At 37.3% G+C, this 27853-nt stretch overlaps 1 protein-coding gene and 1 pseudogene across 1 annotated transcript in view; one reads left to right on the forward strand and one right to left on the reverse strand.

Annotated features, from left to right (window-relative positions):
* Positions 1-27853, reverse strand: part of LOC129776042 (netrin receptor unc-5-like) — a 413378-nt gene that overhangs the window by 116783 nt on the left and 268742 nt on the right. The gene's annotated exons all lie outside the window — the stretch shown is intronic.
* Positions 17388-17573, forward strand: LOC129780838 (U4 spliceosomal RNA; annotated as a pseudogene).

The following is a 27853-nucleotide window of genomic DNA, read 5'->3' on the forward strand; positions in this document are numbered from 1 at the left end:
TTTCATGCCAACTCGTCTTAAAGGGCGAACACGAAATTATTGCGACACGTTCAACAGTGAACCAAAAAATTCTTTGACAATTTTTAATGAAAACCAAAATAATTTCCTACATTCCATTCTTTGACTAAAATTTTGTAGGTCTGATAGATTTTTTTTTTAATTTTGAGTTTCTCAATTTTTTTTCGGAAAATCTTAACTTAAAAACTATAAGATCTACAAAAAGTTGGTCAGAGAATGAAACGTAGGAAATTACTTAGGTTTTCATTAAAGATTATCGAAGAATTTTTTGAAAAAAAATTTCATTGAAAAAAAAAATTTCGGTAATTAAAATTCACTTTTCTCGAAAACATATGCTTTTAAAATTCTAAAAAAAAAAATTTAAACAGCAATTAAAATTTCCAACAAGTTTTCCATACATCGGACGATGGGCACATTTACATGGAAACAGTTGTTCGAACAACAATTTTTTTCTTTTTTTTTTTCTTTGAAAAAATAGTATTAATGTTTAATTTGTAACATTTTTATGTATAAATTATCGCAATTTACATGCTCTACTAACTTTTCTCTATTTGGAAACATGTCAAGAACATGTCAAACGCAAGAATTTACACACAAAAATGTTACGAGCAAAACATTATTTTTTTCAGGAGTCTTCACACAAAAATGACTTATATTCCAAAAACTAAAACAAAATAGAAAGTTGATGTCTTCGAAAAAAGTTTATATTTTAACAAGATCTAAAACTTTGTCGAATACAGTACAGGTAAACTTCGATATAACGTACATTTCACTTTCAAAATTGTACGTTATATCGAAGCATAATAGAGTACTCACAAACGTAGTCTATCATACATTACTGTGTTGCTGTTTTAGTAAAGATAATGAATAACTTCAATCAGAAGACGAAGCCAGCCTTTCTCATGATGTTTCCCTTCGTACTGTTGATTAAAGTTTGATTCATTTAGAATTCCGAATCACAACACCAGCTGTATTTCGGGATTGATTGAATGTGTAAAACATGCATCACAATACAGATAATTAATTGTTATATCTGAAAAAAAAATTCCTTAAGTTTTTCCTTTAAGTTGTATTTTTTTAAATGAAAACATGAAAAAGTTGTTGTTCGATAAACTTTTTCCCTGTAAAAGAGCCCATCTTTTGATGTATCTACGACTTGTTGGAAATTGTAAGGGCTATTCATATATATATATATATATATATATATATATATATATATATATATATATATATATATATATATATATATATATATATATATATATATATATATATATATATATATATATATATATTTAAAAAAAAATTAAAAATACATTTGTGAGAAAAATCAATTTACATTTTTTAAATAACTTTTTTGCCAGCAAATTTTTTTTAAAAAAGTTTTTGGTATTTTTTTGTAAAATTTTAAATAATTTCCTATATTTCATCCTTAGAAAAGAAATTCGTACGTATGAACGTTTTTATGTTATAAATTTTTGTAAAAAATTAAGAAAAAAAAATTGGCCTTTTTCCAAAAAGTAGTTCAAGTATGCAAAGTTGCTTAAATGACCCATGTCTTTACACCTACAACGTTTCACTGCTATCTGAAATGGTGCTGCCAACGGCCAGTCGAGTTGGCATGAAACTCGTCATTTTAAAATCTAATTTATGGCACCCAAACAGTTGAAATATATGGGTGCGCTTACAGGAATTCCACGCACTGTATATCACGTTTCCGTTATATCATGCGACAGTTTTTCTTATGGTTATGTAATCGAGACGTCACTGTAATAGAACATTTAACCGACCTAGTTAATTTTACGAATTTTACTTCTCAGGTTACTTAGAGATATTTTCAACCGCATGTTGTGACACCAGTGTTTGGATTTCGATCAAAAACAAATGATACACAATGTGTCATGCAAGTAAACTCTCACGAACATATAACCAAATATGAGAGGATCATTCAGATACTTGTATGAATGTCAGCAATCACTTTTGTAACATTTAGTGATTAAACTAAAGGTAATATTATATTATCAGGCACGTAGTGTAACCGGCACGGCACGTTTCATGCAAGACACATATTATTGCATGTGTTTCAAATGTGTATGCGTATACATAGCGGAACGGCTCCGAACATACACAGCACGTTTCAGACAAATGCATGAAGGATTTCTCGAAAAGAATATTTTGCCGGTGCCGGGCACGAACTACACGGGCGAGTAGCACCATACATACAAATCAAACGTCGAAGTTCGTGGTATGGGTGCGTTCGTCGCTCTTCGGTACGACATCGGTTCAATCACCAGTAGCATTTCTCCGCTCCGTCCGCACTGCCGGTCCGTACAGAGAAGTTGCTATGTCTGATGATATGAATACATCATGTATTTGTCTGCCGGTGTCGGTACGTGCCGTTTACGCTACGTGCTGGATAATATAAAACGGCCTTAAGAGAGGAACGAAGACTGTTGTTTGCATATTCGAGTTGTATCAAACATGGCACACTATTTTCGAAGCCTGCATACAAGTTTGAACCGCATATATCGTCTCATTTTACTATAGCGAAACCCACTGCACAGACAAGTGTAAAGCAATAAATGATACAAGAAAAATTACGTCATCATTACGTCACCATTTGCGGAGAGCATCGAATGGGAAAAGAGATAAAACGCGAGAGTTTTTGCTTCTCACTGGAGCGGTGTTGCTAGTAAAACTATGCGGTCTATATGAATATACACATTTCAAGGGATAGCGGCGTTAAAAATGGAAAATATAATCTGACTACCCTTCCCTTAGCCTCTATCGAGCTAAATAATCATATAGTTTGCACTCTCTGAGACTTAAAAATCAGGATCTGCTACATTAGCTGAATATGAATCTTTCGCTTTGCGTTGTCCGTACGATCCTGCTGTTTCATGATGCATGGAGAGGTCGGTATGCATATGTTAGAGGCAAAGAAGAAAATAAGCTTTCTGCACTGAAAGCGTATATGATAGCTTTGCTTGCATGCTGGTGTGCAATGAAGTGCGAGCCGATGCAGAGTTGTCTCGTTCTCTTTTGTGTCGTGATTTGCAGCACATAACAATAATAGAATACCGCTGGGGGAAATGTTTCCTGAAAGATCATATTTGAACGAACGAAAGCGATTTTTTCAATGAGTGGATCATTTGGCAAACACTGTGTGACACATATAATTATATCGATAGTTAGTGTTTACATAATCACATCACTTACCTCAGTGAATTTTAATTCTTACCTCTCCCCACTAACAACTATCCTTTCCATAATAATCGCTAGGAAACCACGCTATAGAGGTTACCTTTCTAGCCGCGATTTTCTTACTAACATTCCTTCCCTCCTCTCTGGTGACTGTTAGAACGTGGCCAGCGTCATGATTGACTATCTAAAGTTCGAATCACCGAAACTTGCACAATGAAAATGATTTGTTATTCCCAAGCGTCATTCTATGTGTTCTATGTGCAATTTCGCTGGTCCGGCTCAATAAGGGAATCGTCGAAGTGTGCAGTCCACCCAAGCTCAAGCTCAATGTGATTGACACATGTTTCGAGTGCAAAAAAAACCTTTCTCTGAAAAAGGTCATCAGCGAAAAAACTTGACACCGATCACTAAACGATCACCAAACATATAACATTTTCGGTCAAAAACAGTCATATCTTCAGTTATGTTCTACACATGTTTAAAAAGTCTGTAAGTCTTTAAGTAAGCCTATGTTTTAAAGTGCGAATACCAAGGCAGAAAAAGGGTAAAGTACAATTTTTGGAATTGGTTGTGTCATGAGTTATTGTATGAGGGCTAAGTAAGTTTTCGTTGATTGATTCCAAGATTTTACTCACAGAATGCAGAAAAACCCATGTAGTCGATGTTAATAGTAACATCGAAATTGAAGGATAAGATCGTCTTTTGTTAATAATGTGCTAGTTTTGATAGAGCTTTTTCGAGTACACGATACCCTGAAGATTCTGGTCCGTTATCTCCAACAAAACTCCCGAAATTTAAATTACAGTTCATGCCCAGCCCAAAATCAACATGTTCCATCCGCAGGAGGCCCATTCTGGATCTTGATAGGTACCGTCGCAGGCAAACAACGCTACCAAAGCGTAACCCGGTAGCCTGATGGCAGCCGTCGAACAATCCCACGCTCTAAAATTTTACTCCCCATTTTCATAATCCGATTCGCATGTTATTGTCGATTCCTTCTCTCGATCTTCATCCGATATATTTCCGCGAGTATCGAAGCAAAACGGCTGCGGCTGCGCTGGGGTGAGGGTGACCGCTTCGAATCGAAGAAGGTGCTACTGTGCATTTGCATTTTTGTTTCCTTCGCCGAGTGCATTAATTTATTTATTATTGGCACCCTCCCGTCGATCCCGTTCCGGTGTTACCTTCCTTCCGCGTTTCGAGAATGCAAGACCACAGCGAGTCAACAAGACGTCTGCAACGTCTGAGCGGATTAAGCGAGCGCGTTTCAATGAGCAGCATCAATATGCAGTGCCTATGACTGCGGGAAGTTTTTTTTTCTGTATCCCTGTCCTTCTTGCGGAATGCATTGAATGTGGAGAACTGCTCAGTTGTTTGTCGGACGCGCTAAGTCGGAAGGGTGGCAAATTATGCAGGATAAATGAAATTAAAAGAAAAACCATCAGATGATAACATCTTCTCAGCTGTCGTGCTGACTAACCTAAAAGGGCAAACAAAGGGAAGATTCTGAGAAATTAAGATTGAAACGATGAATGCATTGGCCGCTGTTTTCCCCCTCCACATTTTAGTCCCGCTGGAAGACAAACCGCAAGCAAAACTAATCTGCATTTTAATCAATATTCAAATTGTTCTGCTTCGTTCTCCTTTCCATTCGGCTTGAGTTTTCATTCTCACTTATTAATTGACGTTTAAATTGGAATAAATTAAAAGTTATGTTTTCATTATGGCAGATCAGGTTGCTGGGCTTGTTTGGCGCCTGGTAGCAGCGCAGTCCATAAGGTGGGTGGCATTGGGTTGTAACATTGGGTTGTAAAAACAACGATTGTATGTACATGGGTAAAACGAAACTTAAATTAAATATTCGTTCGAGTGCAGAAAACAAAGCAGATATGAAATTATAACTGTTCGTTCCGGGAATGTCTATTCAAGGTCGCTTATCTAAATAGCCGGAGGAGCAGCAGGACAAGTCTTTACACCTATATTACGTCCCTGTTCGTCTATGATGGCAATACTAGCGCTTCCTACGCTATCTATTCTGTTTTTGGTAATCTCGTGGATTGCAGTACGGTTCACAGAACAACATTTGGAACTGATAGCGCTTGAGGGGGAAAATTTAATATACTAACCGAAAAGAATGAAGGCTAATCTTTTTAACCTGCCGTAACTATTTTGTGATGTTATTTATGCTTCGTTAAAATTTAATATGGCGGTAGCACAATTGTTCTGAATTATACTACACTAGCTGACCCGGCAAACTTCGTCCCGCCCAAAATTTGTTTTTTTTTGTTATCAATAGTTTTCTTACTAAGCGCTACTACTAAGTTCATGAGTCCAATCGCAGAACTGTTCATTGATTGATCTTCTAATCGACTCCGTTGAATTTACCTTTTACTACAAAATTCCTAGTACTTCTACCAAAACTCATCATTAGAATATCAGATTATTTTCAGACACAATTCTCGTTCAAGATTTTTCAATCACTTGCAAATAACATGTCTCTCCGTTACATGGAATAAATGTTTGATACAGAAAATATGATAGAATAAAGACAGACCCCTCCCATGTCTCTCCTTAGAGAGTGGGATAGAGTGTCTAACCACCGTGAAAACATTTATTGCGCCCTCAAACCTCCATCATTTCAGATAGCAGTGAAACGTAGTGGGTGTAAAGACATGGGTCATTTAAGCAACTTGGCATACTTGAAGTATTCGAAAAATAATTAGCCTACTTTTTGGAAAAAGCCAAATTTTTTTTTCTCAAAATTTTTTTTTTTTAAGTTCCCAAATATATATATATATATATATATATATATATATATATATATATATATATATAAAATATATATATATATATATATATATATATATATATATATATATCCCTTAAAATTTCCAACAAGTCGTCCGTACATCGGAAGATGGGCACTTTTACACTTTTTCATGCTTTCTTTGAAAAAAATACAACAAATCCTAATTTTGTTTAAAGTCAAGATAGCGATATAGTGTAATCGACTTTTGTTGGAGACGACAACATTCTATCTGTTATAGTTTTTGGAATATAAGTCATTTTTATATGAAGACTCCTGAAAAAAATAATGATTGAATAATGATTAAATAATTATTTGTAAATTCTCACGTTTGACATGTTCTTGACATGTTAAATAGAGAAAAGTTAGCAGATCGTGCAAATTGCGATAATTTATACATAAAAATGTAACGAATAGAACATTAATAGCATTTTTTCAAAGAAAAACGTGAAAAAGTTGTTGTTCGAAAAACGTTTTCCATGTAAATGTGCCCATCGTCCGATGTTTGGAAAACTTGTTGGAAATTTCAAGGGCTATTTTTTTTAAGAATTTCAAAAGCATATTTTTTCGAGAAAAATGAATTTTAATTTTCATTTTTTTGTTTTAACAATGATTTTTTTTCCAAAAATAAATCATTTGTATGGCAGCTCCCCCTTAGAGACGCGGTGGAGTGTCTAGCCACCGTGAAAACATTTATTGTGCCCTAAAATCTCCATATATCTAATTTGGTCTCGTTTGCTTGATTAATTCTCGAGTAATGCAGAAATTTGTGTTTCATTTCTATGGCAGCCCCCTTAAGAGAGGGGGGAGGAGTGTCGAACCACCTTAGAAATGTTTCTTCCCCATAAAACCTCCACATGCCAAATTTTGTTCCGTTTGCTTGATTAGTTCATGAATTATGCGGAAATGTATGCTTCATTTGTATGGCAGCCCCTTCCCCCCTCAGAGAGACGAGAGGAGTGTTTATTCACCATAGAAACGTCTTGTGTCCCCTAAAACCTTCGCATGCTAAATTTGGCATTTTCTTGATTGACCGTGAAAACAATTATTGCAACATAAAACCTCCACATGCCAAATTTCGTTTCATTTGCTTAATTAGTTATCGAGTAATTCAGAAATTTGTGTTTCATTTGTATGGCAGACGCCCCCACCCCTTCCTAGAGAGGAAGGAGGAGTGTCAAATTTGGCATTTTCTTGATGAGTTTTCGAGTTATGCAGAAATTAGTCTTTCATTTGTATGGCAGCTCCCCCTTAGAGAGGGGGTGGAGTGACTAGTCACCGTGAAAACATTTATTGCGCCCTAAAACCGCCATATAACTAATTTGGTTTCATTTGCTTGATTAATCCTCGAGTAAGGCAGGAATTCGTGTTTAATTTGTATGGCAGCCCCCCTAAGAGAGGGGGGAGGTGTATCTTTTCAGCATGGAATCATACCAATTTTCATGTCGATCGGTTCAGTAGTTTCCGAGTCCATACATATATATAGAAGATTTATATTATCAATAAAATGTTAATCTATGAAATCATAGGACGCGTTGTAGTTCATAGCTGACACATGAAATTCCACAAGAAGTTGTTTTTTTTTTAAAAAACTTAAAAAAAATATTTTTTTTTCTTTTAAATTTAGCCCCCCCATACCCAATTTTCAGTCGTGATTTTCGTATAAATAATATCCGATAGTTCAACCGTCGTTCGTTTATTGATGTTGTTGTTCTGCAATCCATTCGACTCAAGCCCAATCGAGTTGTGCAGGGAACACATTTCGGTGGGAACAAAAGTTCCCCCTACATTCATGTATTCGCAATGCTGATTTCCCCCAGGCAGCTTGGTTTTGATGTCTCTGTTAGGGAATACATTTCGGTAGAAACAAAAGCTCCCCCTTCTTTCATGTATTTGCAATGTCGATTTCCCCCAGGATACTTGGTTTTGATATCTCTGTTAAGGACCCGCCGCATGTGTCGTCAATTTCGACCAACCAGAAGTGGGTATTCCCGTTAGGAAAGGGGTTGGGATTTTTCAATTGTTCGATAGTTAGTTTCATGACATATATTATTTTCTTTGATATAAAAAAATGTTATGGAGTGCCGAAATCGATTGACGCAAAATTTCATCAATCCATCGTGAAATGAGCAATAGGCGTTTGAAATTGGACAATTTTCACGATGTGCTCTATTTTCGATTTTTAATTTGTACCCTAATATGTTCCCGAAAAACGTAATCCTACGTCAAAAAATTCGAAGGCGGGAGATGTTTCTAGGTATAAAAGTTTTCAATCTTAAATTCAATTTATGAGTAAGTTTTTTAACAGTATATTTTAAATGCTATTTTTTTCTAAATAGTTCGTTGAATTTCCATCAATGCATCTCTTAAATGAATGCTTTTTAGTTACAAAAACACAGCGAATCATATTTATTAGTACTCCTTATAACTATTTTGCGTGTTGTTTTTTTTTTATTCGAATAGAATTTCGTTAGAAGTATCGTGCATCTATAGAGTGGCTCATATTTATTGATTTTTTTCAATTTATGTTTCTGAGAGATATGAACTGACAGAAGAGAGTGAATGGTATGGACGGCTGCACTTAGGCCAATCAGTCGATTCGGGACAATTTTTCGGGTTACACCTCATTTCATGTGCTCGCCTTAATAATAATACAGGTCGGACTCGATTATCCGGAGACTGGATTATCCGGGATTCGATTATCCGGAATTTTAGACTCGATTTCCGGAGTATTTTATTTTTGATTTTCGGAAATTTTGAATAATTTGTATAATAATTCTATATTGAATAGCTAATATGAGTATCAAATGAAAGGGCTTGACTAGTAGAACACTGTTATTTATGAAAAATGCCCAAAACTGTATCAAAAGAAAGTTCTCGACTAGTAGCACATAGCAGATAATGAAAAATCCAATTTCAACATGGCCGCAGTCCCCAAACAACTAATTACTTGTTGAATGGTTTCATTCAGCTTGACCTGTTTCCCACATCAATAGAAAATTGACCCCGTTCCTGTTGAATGATTGATCTGATTTTTTTTTTATCCAAAATATATATTTTTATTAAGGCTCATATGGCGTCAGCCTAACGGGGCCGGGAGTTCAATATTTCGACAATGTTTGCTTACAACTATGTTAGTAATATGTAACCGATTACTCGCGGTTGGCTCGAGGTTAGTATTACAAGTGTTCTCATAATTGGTATGTTGCAGTCTTCGATGCTCTGTACGTGTGCCCGACACGGGATACTTCCTATTGGGATGCAGCTGACCATTAATCAGTAACGCCCCCCTAGTCTGTACCCCATATCTAGCGTGGTGCGTCTTTCTCGACTCGAGGAATGCAGGATAGAATGGTCACTAGCCGGCGCAATCATCAGCTCGTGTTGAATTGTCATAAAAAAATTTGGAAAATACATTTAATTCTACTGTCATTATAAAACTGCGTATTCCATTATCTTGAAAAATTCGATTTGGCCGCCGCAAAAAAATGGCTGAATGGCTTGATTTGGAGAATACACTGCACTATGAACAACATAAATTCGCAAAGGTCGCCGCCACAAAATGGTCGACGATGTATTTTTTGCAATCTCCTCAATATTGGTATCAAATGAAATGATTTGACTAATAGAATACAGTACAGGTCGGACTCGATTATATACAGACTCGATTATATGTGATTCGATTATATACAATTTTTTTTTTTTATCCAAATCGTTTATTTTTACAGACTCAGTTACATAGGTTTAAAGGAGCCGAACTCCTTACTGTATTGTTACTAGTATATATATACATTTTTCCTTAATTCTAATGTTAATAATATAGGAAACCGATTACTCGCGGTCAACTCGAGTTTAGAAGGGTGACATATTTATATATACAATTTTGGTCTCGATTATATTCAGTTCGGAATTTTTTTTTTTTTATATTTCAAATATGGCTTATTTCATGAAGAAATGTAACCTTTCAACGTTAAGGTGAAGTTTAAATGGCTATTACATGTACAGTGGGGTAAAAATCGTTATTTTTGAAGATTTGCTTGAATTTTCACCAGGAATTATTTATATCGATATTGCAGCCAAATTAAGAAAGATAAAAGTTGTTCGTCAAAGAACAAATTGTGGAGCGGTTAAAGAACTTCATTTTAATTGCTAGAAACAATCTAGTTTAATATAAATTTTAAGAATAAAATTAATAATAACACATTAAAAATTATTAACTTTTAAGTTTTTCACTTCCAAAATGTTATTAAAATCCACTAATTTAGTTGTACCACTACTATATACTGTACTAAATGTTCTGATCTCTCAAATGAAAGCATCAGAATCATCTTCCGTAGCGTACTTTTTGATGTAGAGCCAGTTTGAAGCAACAGAGTCCAAAACAAAAATAAAAGTTCTGTAACTCTGTCATTGTTGAAATTCGAACATATGCGTAGGAGGACTTTTTTTTTCATCAAATATGATCGTCTATCACCTCCTGAGAGAATCTGGATAAATTAATTTTTTTCATGTGAGAAAGGTGTTTTTGAATTTAATGGGATTTTGCATTCCACAATCCGATCTACTCAATTCGATCAAAATTCAATCGGAGATTTGTATATTATACAATCCTTTCTACTTAGAATTATTTTGATGTGTGATCAAAAATGCATCCGAGCTCCAACATAATTCTTTATTTTAAATTTTTGTTCTATTGGTTTCTCAGATGTCTGATAGTTATGATTAAAGTTCGAAATTCGAACTTTACTGCTCGATCAGACTTAAGTTGAACGGATTTCCGAATGCAAAATTCGAATTCGATCAGATAGTAAAATCCGATCGAATTTCAAATCCGATAGGTTTTGAAACTCACTACCTGTCCGACTTCTAAGCTTCGAGAATGCAATGAGCCAAAAAAGCCACCTTTTGTTCGATTTAACCGCAAATAACACTCTCACTCCCGAGGCAACACCTCATTGATTCGTTGGCATTTAACTAGCTTTTCACGTCGACCGTGTCGGCAAAATCGCGAACGTAAATCGAAAATGCCATCGCACGTTACTGTTCCGGCCATTGTTGTAAGTTCCTGTGGCTAGGTGCAAAACCTATTATATATCGTCCCATCGGAGCCGCATTGAAAGGAACCGCCACTCCTCGATAGCAGGAGCAGCAGCAGCCGGTGATGAAAAATGTCACGTCCTTTTAATCTGCGCTACAGCTCATACTCATACACAAATACGCCGATGCACCGCGCGTACACATGTTGCGTACGGCGTGAACTTCCGCACAGAACACAGCCCTTCGCCGAACTATTTACATACGTGCCGGGGTATCAGAGGGAGCAAATCAAGATTCGATCGTATCCGCTTGCCGCAACAACTCTATGCATGCGAGAGCGTGGGTGCAGCTGGATGACTGGGCGACATTTTTCAATTTGCATTTTACAATGACCGAGCCGACAAGTCAAACACGATGGCAATGCTGGGTATCTTTGGAGCACTTGCGAATGCAATCGGACCGGGAAGTTGACAAACGCACTATGCTTCCATGCATGATGCACTTACTCACTTACCGTGCGAAAATGCTCCCTGAATAATAAAATGTTTCGTCCGAATTGAGAAGCAGTACGACACAATTCATTTGCAATTTCAGTATTTCAAACTTTTCAAGTTTCACATTTATAGAAAGAGATGAACATTTCAAGAGACTGTGACAGGTCTCTAGAATAAATCGACAGGACGAAGCAGAATACTATGTTCAGAACTTAGTTTCTACAAAGAACAACACAAATGCTTGTCCTTTGAAAGTTTCAAAAATTAATTTGTATCAACGATCGGTTAACACACAAAACCATCAGTTGAAAATGATACACTCTTCGTAATCGTCGTATTCTTCTGCTAATAGAATCACTTTACCCAATCTTACCAACGCCTTCTGAATGTTAATGAAACACTCTAAACGGCTACCATAACCGGCTCCGGGAGATGACAAAGTTATTTGTACCCCATACCATACAACACACACACACACAGCGTGTAGACCTTCTGCCAACCCAAGTCTAATAAGGACACTACCCTTTGTCACGTTCCAACCCGAAAATCTCTCACATATTCAAGAAATGTCGAGAGTAAATTTCCACAAAATTTATGCAAAACTCTTGGCCGAATGCTTCCGGGGTTGGCATTCATCCTATCTGGTACCAACCGAAAAAACCCCGTTCCACCCCCACTCGGGGACTATCAATCCGATAATGAGTGCTCAAGAAACGGCTGCTGCTCGTATGCCCCGGCAGGCCTTTGAAGGCGAGCCGTCGGATGGGACTGGGGTTGATTGCCGCTCAAGCTGACGAAAATTTGTCTCCTCCGAAAGCTGTCGACCATCGTCAGTCGGGGGACAGGGTGAAGTTTACAGCTCTCAAGTATCGCAAGTTTGTGCGACTAACAGCTGGGATTACATTACGGGCGCTGAATATTGATGTGATGCTGAATCTGTCTATCCCCCGACCGAGTTGAGCCTATCAGTCTGGTAGAGCTGTCAATGGTGGTGATGGCAGCACGACGGCAAGGGAGGCAGACCGGAAAAATGCAAATTTCACAAAGTGTCGCAAGTTGCCGAGCGTGCGGGAAAGTTTTTCAAGTTCGATTGGGCTGTGGGATTGGCCACGGTACCGTCAGGCGCCGCCGCCACGCAAGTGTTGTGGATTGGTTTTCTGGTTTTGTGGGACGTAGGCATCATTACGGATTTTCTAGAACTGGTGTGAAGCGTCTGATTTAATTTGTTGTTTCCGCGTAACCTGTCCCGGTTTTTTTGACCGGCGACTTTTATCTCTCTACATATTTACAAATATTCGAATACGAAACGATTGAATGGACAAAAAAAGTCGAGACCCGGAACGAAAATGCTAGAGTGACACAGATGCAAGGATAGGAGAAGAGCGAGACCATACAACCCTAATCTCAACCTGGTCAAAAAAAGAGGAAGGTACACACAACCTGTAATAAGATTCCATCATTTTATGATTTATGATTTTATTATTTTATTTTATCTTTTTCAATGACTCCATTTATAATAATTTCGTGATTTTATCATTGTTTTGCTTCTCATAATTTACACCCAAATCATAAAAAAACAAGAAGAAGAATAGACAAAACAGACAAAAGATATCTAGCAATAAAAAGAGTATGATACTATGTATATCATTATTACATTGAATTACGAAAATAATACTTTTTTTATTGTTCATTTGAAAAAACAGGAAGTGGGTTATATCTATGGTATAACCGCAAGGGTGACGTAGGACTATCGTTGATTTAGAGATCATTTGTTTGAAGTTGAATCTGAATTCATTCTGAATGAATTAATATTTGGAGAACTTCGAAAACGAGAGCGTTACGTTGGAGGCACAAGGTTTTATGCATCCAATATTGGATACGGAAATATCCTACTGATGGGGAAGAATAATCTTCAGAAGCTATCCTGTTAATTGCGATTGATTGAAAAATCACAAAACCAGATGTATTTGGTCACAGTGTTACATGGATAGAAGACATTAAAATAAACTCTTTCACATGAATGTAATTTTAAATTCCCAGAGGAACTGGCAGATTATTTTCAGTAGCGATTGGATATTTCCACATTTTCCTCGATACTGGAAGCCCACCAGTGGCTAACTCGATAACCATCTGTTAATAGCACTTGATTGAAACATATTTGTTCACAGTGTTACATGGATAGAAAACATTCAAATAAACTCTTTCACGTGAATGTATTTTTAAATTCCTAGAGGAACTGGCAGATTATTTTCCGGATCTTGCTCGATGCTGAACGGCATCCAAACGGAAAGAATTCCGTGCGTGTATGTGTATGTGTAGCGGCTGCTTCGATGGTCACCTACTCTTCTCCTGAAGGATCGGCTTCTCTGTGCTCCCTCACAGTTTCAAACAAACAGCTTGCGTTTCAGGGCAGATCTCGATCCTTCGCCGTCCAGCACCCTCAGCAACGATGTTGTCTTGTCGATGTCCTCACGAAAAATGAATGCGTCTCACCACCCGAATATCGCTTAAGTATGCTTTTTGTGCGTGATTGAATCGAGAGAAAGCGTGGTTTACGATGGCAATTTGGAAGGCAAACTAGAGGGGAATGAACTCTCTGGGCTCGGAACTTTCGGCGACTGAGCAATAATCGATTGCGGGCGCATACAATATTGGATACGGAAATATCCTACTGATGGAGAAGAATAATCTTCAGAAGCTATCCTGTTAATTGCGATTGATTGAAAAATCACAAAACCAAATGTATTTGGTCACAGTGTTACATGGATAGAAAACATTAAAATAAACTCTTTCACATGGATGTAATTTTAAATTCCCAGAGGAACTGGCAGATTATTTTCAGTAGCGATTGGATATTTCCACATTTTCCTCGATACTGGAAGCCCACCAGTGGTTAATGCTAACTCGATAACCATCTGTTAATAGCACTTGATTGAATCATATTTGGTCACAGTGTTACATGGATAGAAAACATTCAAATAAACTCTTTCACATGAATGTATTTTTAAATTCCCAGAGGAACTGGCAGATTATTTTCCGGATCTTTCTCGATGCTGAATGGCATCCAAACGGAAAGAACTCCGCGCGTGTATGTGTGTGTGTGTAGTGGCTGCTTCGAGATCTTACCGGGGAACCGTTTGTGGCATCACTCTCCTCCTGATGGATTCCCTTCTGGCCTAAGGTGCACAAACAGGCTCTTGGTGACACCATTCATCCGCGCTTTCATGATAAATGAAGAGCTTCACCACAACAGCGAAAACATGCTCCAATCGCTGTTCAATTAGAACTGAGTGGATTTCCGAGCGGCGCTCGCTTATATACCGATTGGTGATTTCAATAGCCTGTTTTGAAAGCAAATTTAAGACTATTGAAACAAGTTTTTGGATCAGAAAGTAACAAGTATAGAACGCGTAGACATTTTATCTTTCGAATGAAGTGTTTATCATACCATTTCGTTCAGTTGTTTAGGAGCTATTAACACTCAAAATCTCGGTCTCCGGCGTAACGCTTTCGTTTTCTAAACTTTGGTTTTACACCCCGGTATAGAAATGAAAGACGTAGTTCTACGTCAAAAAAAGCACAAGAAAAATGAAAAATGTAAGATAAAACTGTAAAAAAAGGGAAATAAAAATTATGAAGATGGAAATTATAAATAATAATAATCATAATTACAATAATGACCCATAAACAGTATGAAAGAGATAAAGAGAAGAATGCAGTGTTTGCCAAATGATCCACTCATTGAAAAAATCGCTTTCGTTCGTTCAAATATGATCTTTCAGAAAACATTTCCCCCAGCGGTATTCTATTATTGTTATGTGCTGCAAATCACGACACAAAAGAGAACGAGACAACTCTGCATCGGCTCGCACTTCATTGCACACCAGCATGCAAGCAAAGCTATCATATACGCTTTCAGTGCAGAAAGCTTATTTTCTTCTTTGCCTCTAACATATGCATACCGACCTCTCCATGCATCATGAAACAGCAGGATCGTACGGACAACGCAAAGCGAAAGATTCATATTCAGCTAATGTAGCAGATCCTGATTTTTAAGTCTCAGAGAGTGCAAACTATATGATTATTTAGCTCGATAGAGGCTAAGGGAAGGGTAGTCAGATTATATTTTCCATTTTTAACGCCGCTATCCCTTGAAATGTGTATATTCATATAGACCGCATAGTTTTACTAGCAACACCGCTCCAGTGAGAAGCAAAAACTCTCGCGTTTTATCTCTTTTCCCATTCGCTGCTCTCCGCAAATGGTGACGTAATGATGACGTAATTTTTCTTGTATCATTTATTGCTTTACACTTGTCTGTGCAGTGGGTTTCGCTATAGTAAAATGAGACGATATATGCGGTTCAAACTTGTATGCAGACTTCGAAAATAGTGTGCCATGTTTGATACAACTCGAATATGCAAACAACAGTCTTCGTTCCTCTCTTAGTTTAATCACTAAATGTTACAAAAGTGATTGCTGACATTCATACAAGTATCTGAATGATCCTCTCATATTTGGTTATATGTTCGTGAGAGTTTACTTGCATGACACATTGTGTATCATTTGATTTTGATCGAAATCCAAACACTGGAAGAATGTGATTGATTAAAAGTATTTTAACCCTTTGCGATTTGTTACACCAGACACCGAGATTTTGAGCGTTAATAGCTCCTAAACAACTGAACGAAATGGTATGATAAACACTTCATCCGAAAGATAAAATGTCTACGCGCTCTATACTTGTTACTTTTTGATCCAAAAACTTGTTTCAATAGCCTCAAAATTGCTATTAAAACAGGCTATTGAAACCACACCAATCGGTATAAAAGCGAGTGTCGCTCGGAAATCCACTCAGTTATGATTGCGCAACGATCGAGATACCATCGCTGGAATGAATGGATGTTTCTCTAACACGGACTTCAAAACCATGGAGCCAGGGGAAATCGGCATTGCAAAATAGATACAAGTACTTTTGTACTCGCTTGCATTTCTGCAAATCTGAATGTTTCCCTAACACAGACTTCAACACTATGGAGCCTGGGGAAACTGGCATTGTAAATGAGATGCAATCAACGAGTACTTTTGTACTCGTTTGCGCTTTTGCAAATCGGAATGTTTCCCTAACACAGACTTCAAAACCATGAAGCTTGGGTAAACTGGCATCGGTCTTGCAAAATGATACAAGCAGCTGATACTTTTGTACTTGCTCGCATTTCTGCAAATCGGAATTTTTCCCTAGCACAGACTTCAAAACCATGGAGCCTAGAGAAACTGACATTGCAAATGAGATGCAATCAACGGGTAATTTTGGACTCGTTTGCGTTTCTGCAAATCGGAATGTATCCCTAACACGGATTTCAAAACCATGAAGCGTGGGGAAATTGGCATTGCAAATGAGATGCAAGCTGCGAGTACTTCTGTACTCTACTATACTTTGTTTGCAAACCGGAATATGTTTTCCCAACACAGATTCCGAAACCAATAAGTTGGGAAAATCGGCATTGCAGATCTCGACAGTACTTTTATGCTCTCATGCATTTTTACACTTCGAAAATGGTTTTGCTAACACGGTCTACAAAAACGGGTACAAATGCAACGCTTTGGCTCGGTTATTCAAGACTGCATATCACTTCATGTCACTGGCTCACTGAACTTTTGAGCATACCGTTTGATGATTAGGCAAAATGTTGATAACTATTTGCTGCGATAACCACTACCATTATGCATGATTTGGCCTGAATTGGAATTTGTTTGCAATTGAATTCGTAAATTGTTTCATTCATTCACTAGTTTAATCAATAATTTATTCAATACATACGAAAGATAGCTCTGCGCAGCGGCGATATCGTACCCAATGAGGAACATCCGAGGTGCGATTATTGCTAATTGAAAAAACACAAATGATTACTAAGCCAACGGCAGTCCTACGTCAACCTTGCGGTTATATCATAGGTATAACCCATCCATAATTTTTTTTACGCGTTTCGGATTGGAATCGAAAACTGCAGCGCAGGTGGTTATTGACTGTGAACATTAGTAACAGAATTCAAATCAAATATACCTTGTACATTGTGCTGGAAAGAGCACAGCACAATTGCGATAAAATACTCTCTCATGTATTCTAAACCTCCGAGAAAGATAGGATATTAGTTGGATAATGGGATAATAACTATAAATATCCTTTCATTATTTTTGATCTTATTTTTTTGCGATTTTCTATGTGGTATATTAATAATCTGAGAAGAAATGGTTATTTTTCATTCAATAAGAAACTCGTAAAATTTCATTCAATCAAAGAATCGTAAAAAATCATACTGAATCTTTCCATGAAACAAACGAAAGTTGCATGAATGGGATAACTGAGATAATTATTGGTTTTGGCAATAAAAACAAAGTTTTTGTCTGCAACAACTTAAAAAACAGGAAAAAAAACTTACTCCAATTTTTAACATTATACACCGTTAAAAATTTTCACTCCATAGAATGTATGTAATATTACACAATTTTTTAAACTCACAACATATCGCCATAGATACTTTTTCAAATATGTTTATTAGAACACACTTTCAATTGAAAAAAAAATTGACCTTTAGTGGTGCCGTGTCGAACTCACCAAAATAAAGATATGAATTTTCAAAACTTTATTAAATTTCAATGTTTTGCGAACTTTGCAAAATCGTTACCGTTTACGAAATATAAAAATGGAATCTACAACTGATTTTACATGAAAAACTATTCGTATCGTTTTATTTTACCGTTATTGAAATAAACCAATTCAATATAACTATTGAAAATAATGTTTGTGAAAAGTCTACACGATGACGGAAACATAATCCTAATATCCAGCAGCAGTATGCATTTTCTATTATTTCACGAAAATTATTTTCATTATGTCGCATATAGATTCCATTTTTCAAACGCTTTTCTTATATTATTACGATTTAAAAAGTATTGATATTTCATAATTTATAACTCATATCTTCATTTTGGTGAGCCTGAAAGGACACCATAATATTTCAAACTTTGTAGAATTGAAATATTTTACCAATTAAAATATTCAGAAATATATCGAAGGGAAGTTGTCTTGAGTTATGAACATTTCTCATATTTAATAGAATTTTTAAATAAGTATTTTAACGGTGTATTTAAAATGCCACTTTCTTCTAAACAGTTTGTGATTGATTACTATTCAGTTGTGAGTTACAGGGTGTTAACACGTTAAGCCCAGCATCGGTCCCTAGGGGCCGACGTTGAGTTTTTTGGTGGGAAAGTGCTGACTGACCGGGGCTGACAGTTATACAATGGTAAAATAAAAATATATGCGGTTTGTTTTCGGATGTTTTACAAAATGTGACTACCGTCTAGTCGAATTGCTGACTTTTAATTTTTTATTTATACAATAATTATCTTTGGGAACTGGGACCGACACTGATATTGTGCAAACGCTCTTGATGCGCGTTGAATGGAACGCGCAGCAAGAAAACAGCGGGACTCAACGTGTTAACAAGGGAGATCAATAAAAAGAAAATTCGGTACCTTTATAAGTTTTCCTTTTATAAAGGAGAAAATGCAAGCCATGGTATTCATAGTGCCGATACTGCAACAGTAAAATTCGCGCAATTTAGTTAATTTTTTAAGCATTTCTCGCTTAAATCGCTTTAATTTTTTTCTATTTTTTTATATAACATTAAATTCAGATCTCTGCTGTCAACAAATGGACTGTTTGAAGCTAGCGATTGACCAGAAACGTCCAGAATTGACCAACAGAAGAGACGTTTTGTTCCATCAGGACAACGCAAGGCCACACAATTCCGAGAGCTTGATTGGGATGTTTTAATGCATCCACCATATAGTCTGGACCTGACACCAAGCGATTATCACCTTTTTCTCGCATTGCAAAATTTCTAGAATGATAAGAATTTGGGATCGAGAGAAGATTGTAATAAGGACCAAAGCTTACATTTTGAAGCTACCTTGTGAATGGTAACACATTTTACAACAAAATGGTGCATATTCGGATATCCAGATCGGATAATCCGAAGCATATCAAAAACAGTTTTGAATTTCACCCAAAAATAATAGAATAATTTTTTCCCAACTTATATATTACGGTTCGCTGACCTTTATTAACGAAAATTGGAAGAATACACATTTTCCTATCGTGTTCCCGTGGCTGAGTATATATCAACGAGATACATTATTTACATACATCAATCAAAATGCAAATGCAATGCACAATGTGGGTAGAGAAGATATTGGAATGTAAGCTCCACCGTATTCTATTCATTGGGTATAAACAAGCTATTCGCAATTTTAAGGCTTCCGAAATGACATTTCTCAAGGCCGAGTGTTCAATTTAGTTTTCAAAATTGGTCTGTTTCAAAGCTAGAAGCAAATGAACTGATGAATCTTGAAGCCCCTATAATTCAAAACATCATAATCGTCATCATCATTCAAGTCGTCTCGATCCAGCTATCAGACAGCAGTCTTTCTCAATACTTATGTCAAACGCAGTGGTTTTGCTCGATAGATATCGCACAGTATGGTGCAATTTTGTTCGGTGGGTTCTGCATCACAGCATATTTGAATCTGTCCAGTACAGATGTAAGTTTAAAATTTATAAAATGAGAGCGTTACCTGTGTGGTGCAAAGTTTCGAGCATAAATACCTCTTCGTCGGTTGAACAAAGTGGTATGTCATCATTTCATTTGAATGGTAAAAGATGTATGATAACTTATTTCCCCAAAAACTTGTTTCGATAGTTCAAAACTGCTTCGAACGCAAACTATTGAATTAAGTACCTGCTTGAAAGTCCATCTTAGTCAATATTTGTCGATGCTCAATCAAAGCAAAATCAAAGCAGAAAAGAAATATTAAATAGGACGTACTTCGTCGATTTTCATATCATGGAAATTGTACGAATTGTTGATTTTATACGTTATCAAATAGATAACGGTAGTGAGAGACAGTGTATTGAGTGCGTTACGTGTATTGTTCTCGTGAGAACAAGAATGAATCTTTAATCAACCTTGCTTAACTGCGTCTACAAAACAACGCATACTCATCGGCCCCTCTTCAGTGCCACTAAAACTTTCGACTAAAGAGTTATTTCAGAAATGTCGACTAAAAATCAATTTTATATTTATTTTTGACTGGAGGGAACTTCTGTGAATTCGGGAGTATGTTCGGATTTATTGGTGTAATAATGTTGTTTTGAATTATAGAGGCTTTCAATTTTCTCAGTTCATTCGTCTCTAGCCTTGAAGAATACTAATTTGAAAACCCAAACTGAACAACTCGGCCTTGAGAAATATCATTTGGAAAGCCGTCCGAGCGTCAGATGGATCACTGAGAAATCGTGAACAGTTTTTTTTTGTATTTTTTTCAATCGATCATTCCATTTTCGTAATTTCAATCACCGGGCTTGGAGTGACGTAAGGTATTTTTCCGGGCTTAGAGTGACGTAAGGTATTTTTCAATTTTAAGAGTTGTATTCTTCTGTGAAAAACTGAAGGTGAAAATTTGTTTCGATGCTATTGCTTCCACCTCCGCTGCCACTACACAATTGATTCGGTTCGGGTTTTCTGTTGCCGTTCTGCGTCTTCTGAGATGTTCTGGTCTGCGTTGGAGATGTAATTTTGCTAAGAGATACTGAAAAACTACTTAGATATTCAAGAAGTTCAGTATGTCAGTTTCAGTGCTCAAGACAACGAGCAATCAACATTACATGTTAAGGGGGTAGTACACTGTGACAACTTGAAAAAATTTAAAAAATAATCCTGGCGTAAAATGTTCTCTGAGATGTCTACTTTACTGTAGTTTTCGTCCCAGGTTTGTCCGATAGTTCGTTCTAAAGTTACAAGCCAATTAGTAGACCTAAGTCTTTGCGTAAGGAGCGCGGAACGGTCCATCCGATTTTGATGATATAGTTTTTCCCAGATTTTCCACTAAATTTCCTGTCATCGTACGTAGGATTTTTATGATATTTTGAAAAATAAAATTTTGGTGAATGTTTTTGTCTCGATTTTTGAGGCAAAAACGCATTTTTCTTCAAAAAATGTCGCTGTTGGCGCTTACTCAATTAGTCCTACGTTGTGTTTTTTTCTTTTACAGCTTACTCCGTAGCAGCAGACGACACAGGTAAGTTCCAGGTTTTTCCTTTTCAGGTCCTTCAGCAGCAGCAGCGACGGAAAACAGCAAGGGAAGCAAGCAGCAGCGTACTAACGGCGATTCCAGCGAAGTCCAGGTAAGTAGAAACAGGTAAGTCACTTTTTATTTCTCTTCATAAATCTCTTCACATGAAACACAATTTTATTTTCTATTTCTATTCAACTATAACTACTCACTCGAATTTTTACTACTGGTCTGCTCTGCATACGAAATGGAACTGAGTCGGCTTAGCTGACTCGGTACTGAATCTCATGATCATTATCGGCTGCCGGGTTGCCAGAAAACAGAAATCAACTCTCGTCTAAAAACGCGATCGCTAGCACAAGCTATGGCGTGTTTTCAAAATTTCCCTATGGTAATTATCAGAATCAACAGTCGCCATTACGTCAAATATCAATATTTTGAAGAAATCCTACGTACGATGACAAGAAATATATCCAAGATTACGTAAAAAAATCATTGATTGAAATCGGTCCAGTAGAAAAACTGTAAAACTCCCACCAGTTTACAAGGTTTTGGCTGTAAGAGTTCTACAAACCGGTTGCGGCTATTCAGGAGACAGCCCAATTGACACCAATTTATATTTTTGTTTGTTAGGTAATGTATACCTTATAAAACTGTGATATATGGTTAAACATAGTAATTTATTTTCTCGTTGAAAAAAATTGCGAAAATCACATACTTTTTATCAGTCTTCAGAAAACATACTCCGCGCTGCGATTGAGTTTTATTTTCATGAACGCGCGTTCAAAGCAAACACGTATTCACTCTTGGTGGCAGTGCACAAAATTCATAAACACGACATCGCAAAATGTACCCGGCGCAGAATTAAGATACCAAACATCTCTTCTCACTTGTGTGATGCGCGCCTCATTCTATACACACACACAAACACGCATACAGATCAAATCCTAGCGCCCACTTTGTCTTCGCTCGTTCTAAGCAAAGCATAAAAACGACAGCGCGTCCCCATACGAACCGTGTGAAGAAAAATATCTCAACAGAGAGAGCAATCCAGATTCAAGCGCGCAGTATAGAAATACGGCGCAAGCACGGCGCAAAATTTAGCGTAAAACTCAGTGCAAAACTGGGCGCATCTGTGTTTTTGGGCGTGCTCATTCGCCAGAGCGCAAGTGTACACGAGGAGTGGGAGCTCAGCTGGGTACAAAAATCTTGTTGCGCATCAGCACCGAGTTGCATTCTGAAGACTGCTTTTTATGATGTTCATAGTGTGCTACCCCCTTAATGCTTAGAATGATTTGATAATCTACTCAAAAAGTTTCGCCAAACGTTTTCGTTCCTCACTCAGTGAAAGCATTCATTTATCGGCACTTGTCATTGCTATCAAATATATGTATCAAAGATTCTTATTATTAAATTTCTTTAATGTTTGTTCTCGCCGGCAATAATTTCGTATTTCTATGTTAACAATGCGGCAGAGATACAAACCTTCCTGATTTTTCAGGATTCCCCAAACTATTAGGCACGTTCCCGGATATCCTGACGAACACTTAATTTAGTCTGATTTTTCAGAAATGATCCTGATTTTTCCTGATTTTTGTAATTTTTAGTTTATCAGAATAAAAATAATCCGTAATAAATATACTGCGATCTTTGCTGAAGCTTTCCAAGTTGGAAATCAGAATCGTCATAACAGCCTACAGAAAGAGCTCTTCGGTCTGCACTTGCTTACTCTTTTTTTCGTTTATTATCTATCTTTTCGTAGTAATTCGCTTTATCAACGGAAGAGTGTCGATATTTTTCAAAGCTTGAAGTGAAAAATAAGTAATCTATCCGATTAGCATGCCCGAAGGCAGTTTGAAATTGTTATATTTTGAATAATTTTCAATGCTTTTAGTACGTACTCTTGACTTTTACTTAAATATTTGTCTATACATTTCAAGAATTCAAGTTCGATAAGGAAAAAAATCTTCATTCATAATTTTTACTTTAAGAATGTATTTAGCCCACTTGTAAATCCATTATGATTTTCGCTTCATGTTGATATAAAACGAAGCTCAATACCGTCAACGCAAATTGAACAAATGAACATTGAGGATGGCGTTGCGCGAGATCTATTTCCTCCCACTATAGATCCTTATTTCAGACAAATTAACGGACATCTTGCAGATTTGACATGTATAATATATAAGTTTATATGGTTTTTAAAATCGTATAAGAATATTTAATATTTAAACACACATAATCAAAATTTGGATTGCAGACACTTGAGAAAGTCTGGTTATTTTGAACCTTCAAGACGCTGCGTGGAAAATTTCATTAATTGCGATACAGTCGTCATCGAAGTGATTTTTATTGCTATTTGATTTTAGAATAGTTGTGGAAACGCCTGAAAAGAAATATTAGCCACTAATGTCTCTTTGGCAATAAGACAAATTATTTTGGAGTTTGGCTGAGTTATGCTATCCTATCAGCTAAATTAACCGGATATGGCACTCCCAAATTCTCATATGTTCAGGTCCTTACACAATTTTCTCAAGGGCAAAGATCTTCCGCTCTATGGACAGCATCAAAATACATGTGTTCAATGAGGAAGCAAAAAGGTTCTGGGAGAAAAGAATTTATAAACTACGTGAAGGATAGTGATTGATTGTGGAGCTAAACTGTGCATATAAAATTAAATAAATGCATGACTACCTAAAAAAAATGATACTTTTGGTTTCCCAACAATTGGCACAACATTCCAAAATGAGCTATCCTGATTTGTTCCTGATTTTTTTTTTTCATTCTTCCTAATTTTTGAAAATAATGGTTGACAACCCTGCAATGCGGTCGTATCTTGGACATCACCCTCCTGTTTTTTTTTGCGGCCAACGACACCATGCCTAACAGGTGTTTGTGGCCCCTATGAAATAATGGTTAGGTACCGCTGATCTCGATCATCAAAATTCTACCTTTCCTTTTCTGGAAATATAGTTAAGGTATCATCCAAGGTAAATATACATTCAACGTTTGTTGATGCGAGGTGGCATCATCCTTTTTCCAATTGCGATCTATACCGACAAGAACGAACTCAACGAATGATTATATGACACATGAGAAATCTTGGAGCCATTTTCGTTCCTGCTAATTTTATATCCGCTCCAATTTGTTGAATTTATTGTTTTTACGCCAGAAATGATGGTCTGGCGGCAGATATCGTTGAACTTCTCTTCCTTATTGTTCAGTGCCTTCAACGAAGAACTTCTCATTGTTGGTGGCATCTTTGATACTCGATTTTCCGATGATATGTAAACAAAGCAGTATAATTAGTACCAAGAGTAAGTAACTGAGGAGTGGATCAATTGAACATTCAATGTTTAATGACAGCACTTTATGTTTACAACACTACACTATTTCAAAAATTTATTCTTAAATTTGTTGGACGTATATTACACAAATATAACTTCATAATGGCAACCTGTGATAGACAAAATCCGCAGTTTTCCGCTATGCTGCATGCGTCCCCAACCAACGGATTACAACTCAAAAGCCTACAACAACCCGGTGGTAAGAGCAAGTGTAAATAATTTGTTTGCCGGAATGTTTAGACAGTTGATGAAAGATTATTCAAATGAGTTTATTTACGCACCGGCTGGGCGAAAATCCTACTCTGTTTCACAACAATTTTTCACACGATGACGACGACAGTTTTGCAATTTGTACCCACACCACCTACCATCCAAAATCGACCCTAGCTGCAGAATGTTTGACGTAGCGCAATGTGGGTGGTCGATCCACGATCCACGATCCACATCATAGTTTATCGCCGGCTGCCAAAAAAGCCTAACCTAACAAACATTCAATTTCCGTCACTTCGGCGGGGGAGTATTACCAATTTTCACATAAATTACCATGTTTCGATCAATGCTCTGGAGAGGTTTGTATTTCCCGCTGGTATTGTGGTCCAGCAGTGTTCGGAAAAGTGCCGCAATCAGATATGATGGGGCGGCATTGTGGAGAAGAAATATGTATGCTGCAAGCTGCGAGCGTCGGCCTTTCAAGTGCGACCGAAGCCCAGCAGGATTCGAACGAATCGAATCGAGTTAATTGAGATATTTCGCTGGCAGGCGGTCGGTTTTTTTTGTACATTACTTGCTTCTTTATGGAATATGTAACAGAGAATCGACGTCCGATTAGGATATGAAGCAAATCCCGAATGTTTGGCCTCACTGCGCCATCGTCCGTTGCAATTTGGTTCATTATCATTTGGCACACAATTCGCCATCAACACACCACATGTCCCATGTGTACATTATGACAATGAACAGCTGCCAATTATTCGATTTAGTCGGGCCAAACTAACCGGTGAAATCGCCAACCAACATAAATATTATACGAGATGACCCCCGGGTGACGGGGTGGGAAGAGGCTGTGCCGGATAGGCACTAGAGCAGATTGTTCTATACGAATCGACGCCCCACACACACGCAGATGCCCCGGTGATTATAACACCACTCCTCTTACTTCCTTCCATGCTCCAAAGAAGAACGGAAGGCCGATGGACAGGAGGATTGCTGGACAATCCGGCCGGAAAGTGCGTGTGCTTTTCTAGCACGATGAACTTTTCGGAATGTGTATGTTCTGGCATCCAACCGAGGCTCAGCACTTGATTTGATTAGGATGCTCATCAATAATGTAATTATGTGCTGTAAGTGAGTGACCGTCGGGACCATAGAGTGGGATCGACGGATACATTTTACGAGCTTACCGTGAGGATGAAAGAAGCGAAAGCGTTTCTGAATCCCAAACGGATGCCAAGGAGGCTTGTTGGTTAAATTTATGTAGAAGTAGCCACGTTATGATTGTTTCGGTGGGTTGGATCAGTGAACCGATAAATACTGTGTACTGTGTAAATACCATACGCTCAAGGGATCTCATGCCAAAATCGAAGAAATAGTAGTGTATGACCAAGATTATGATTCCCCGGTAAACTTATATTAGTTCAGCACGGAATTGATTTATTTCAGTGAGCAGTGAGATGATAAGCAAAGAATCGAGCACAGGAGATAGGTACATTCGCACTACTCCTGAAGTAATATCAAATGATTGTTTTGGAAGGACATTTGAAGATTCCGGTATATTCCCAATCAAATTTGGAAGAAAAAGGCATGAAGCGCTGGTTCTATCACACAATTTTCGCATGGCACCATTTGGATGACACTGATATTGTTATACAATTTTCTCATGCAGGTTGCAATAGGCGAGGGCAATACACTTGATTAGCGAGTTTCCAACATTTCTATTCCCTTCCTGTAGCACGGAACGTCTAAGTCTTCAAAATATGTTTGTCAGCCACTCTGCAGACTGCCTATTGGACTCAGAAGTGTGGTAATGGAACTACGTTTCATCTATTGTCACAAAACGTCGGAAGAAGTCCACTCGATTGCGCTTCAATAACGCCAAACCGGCTGTTGAATTATCAACGCGCCGCTGTTTTTGGTCGGCGGTCAGCAAACGCCGCACCCACCGCGCCGATAGCTTTTGACGTGGGACTACGTCTAACCGGAATATATGGAGGGTAAAATGAAAACCTAAACACAGAACATGCAGGAAAAAATGAAAGATTTCGAATGCTTATAGCTCGAACATTTCGTACTGGATAGGAGAGATGTTTGCATCACTTGATAGGGAATATTTCTACGCATCTATCGCAACTAACAAAATGTTGTTTTTCATTAGATAAACAATTGAATAACTGTAAAATATTAGGCGTTATCTAAACGCCCTAACTGCATCGTTTTGATTGGCCCGATTTACGGTTTCCCTAACACAGCCATCAAAACCAAGCAGCCTTGGGGAAATCGGCATTGCAAATACATGAAAGTAGGGGGACTTTTGTTCTCATCAAAAAATGTTCCCTAACACAGACTTTAAAACAAAGCAGCGAAATCGGCATTGCAAGCACACGAAAGAGCCTGGAGGCGAGTGAACTGAAAAGTTTAAACCCTCTTAAAGCCAAAAAGAAGAAAAAGAACACACGAAAGTAGGGGGAGCTTTTGTTCCCACCGAAATGTGTTCCCTAATAGAGATTTCTAAACCAAGGTGCCTGGAGAAATCGGTAATTCAAATTCATGCAAGTCGGGGGTATTTTTGTTCCGACTGGAATGTGTTTCCCTAA

The sequence above is a fragment of the Toxorhynchites rutilus genome, chromosome 3 (genome assembly GCF_029784135.1).
Source record: "Toxorhynchites rutilus septentrionalis strain SRP chromosome 3, ASM2978413v1, whole genome shotgun sequence".
Lineage (NCBI taxonomy): Eukaryota > Metazoa > Arthropoda > Insecta > Diptera > Culicidae > Toxorhynchites > Toxorhynchites rutilus.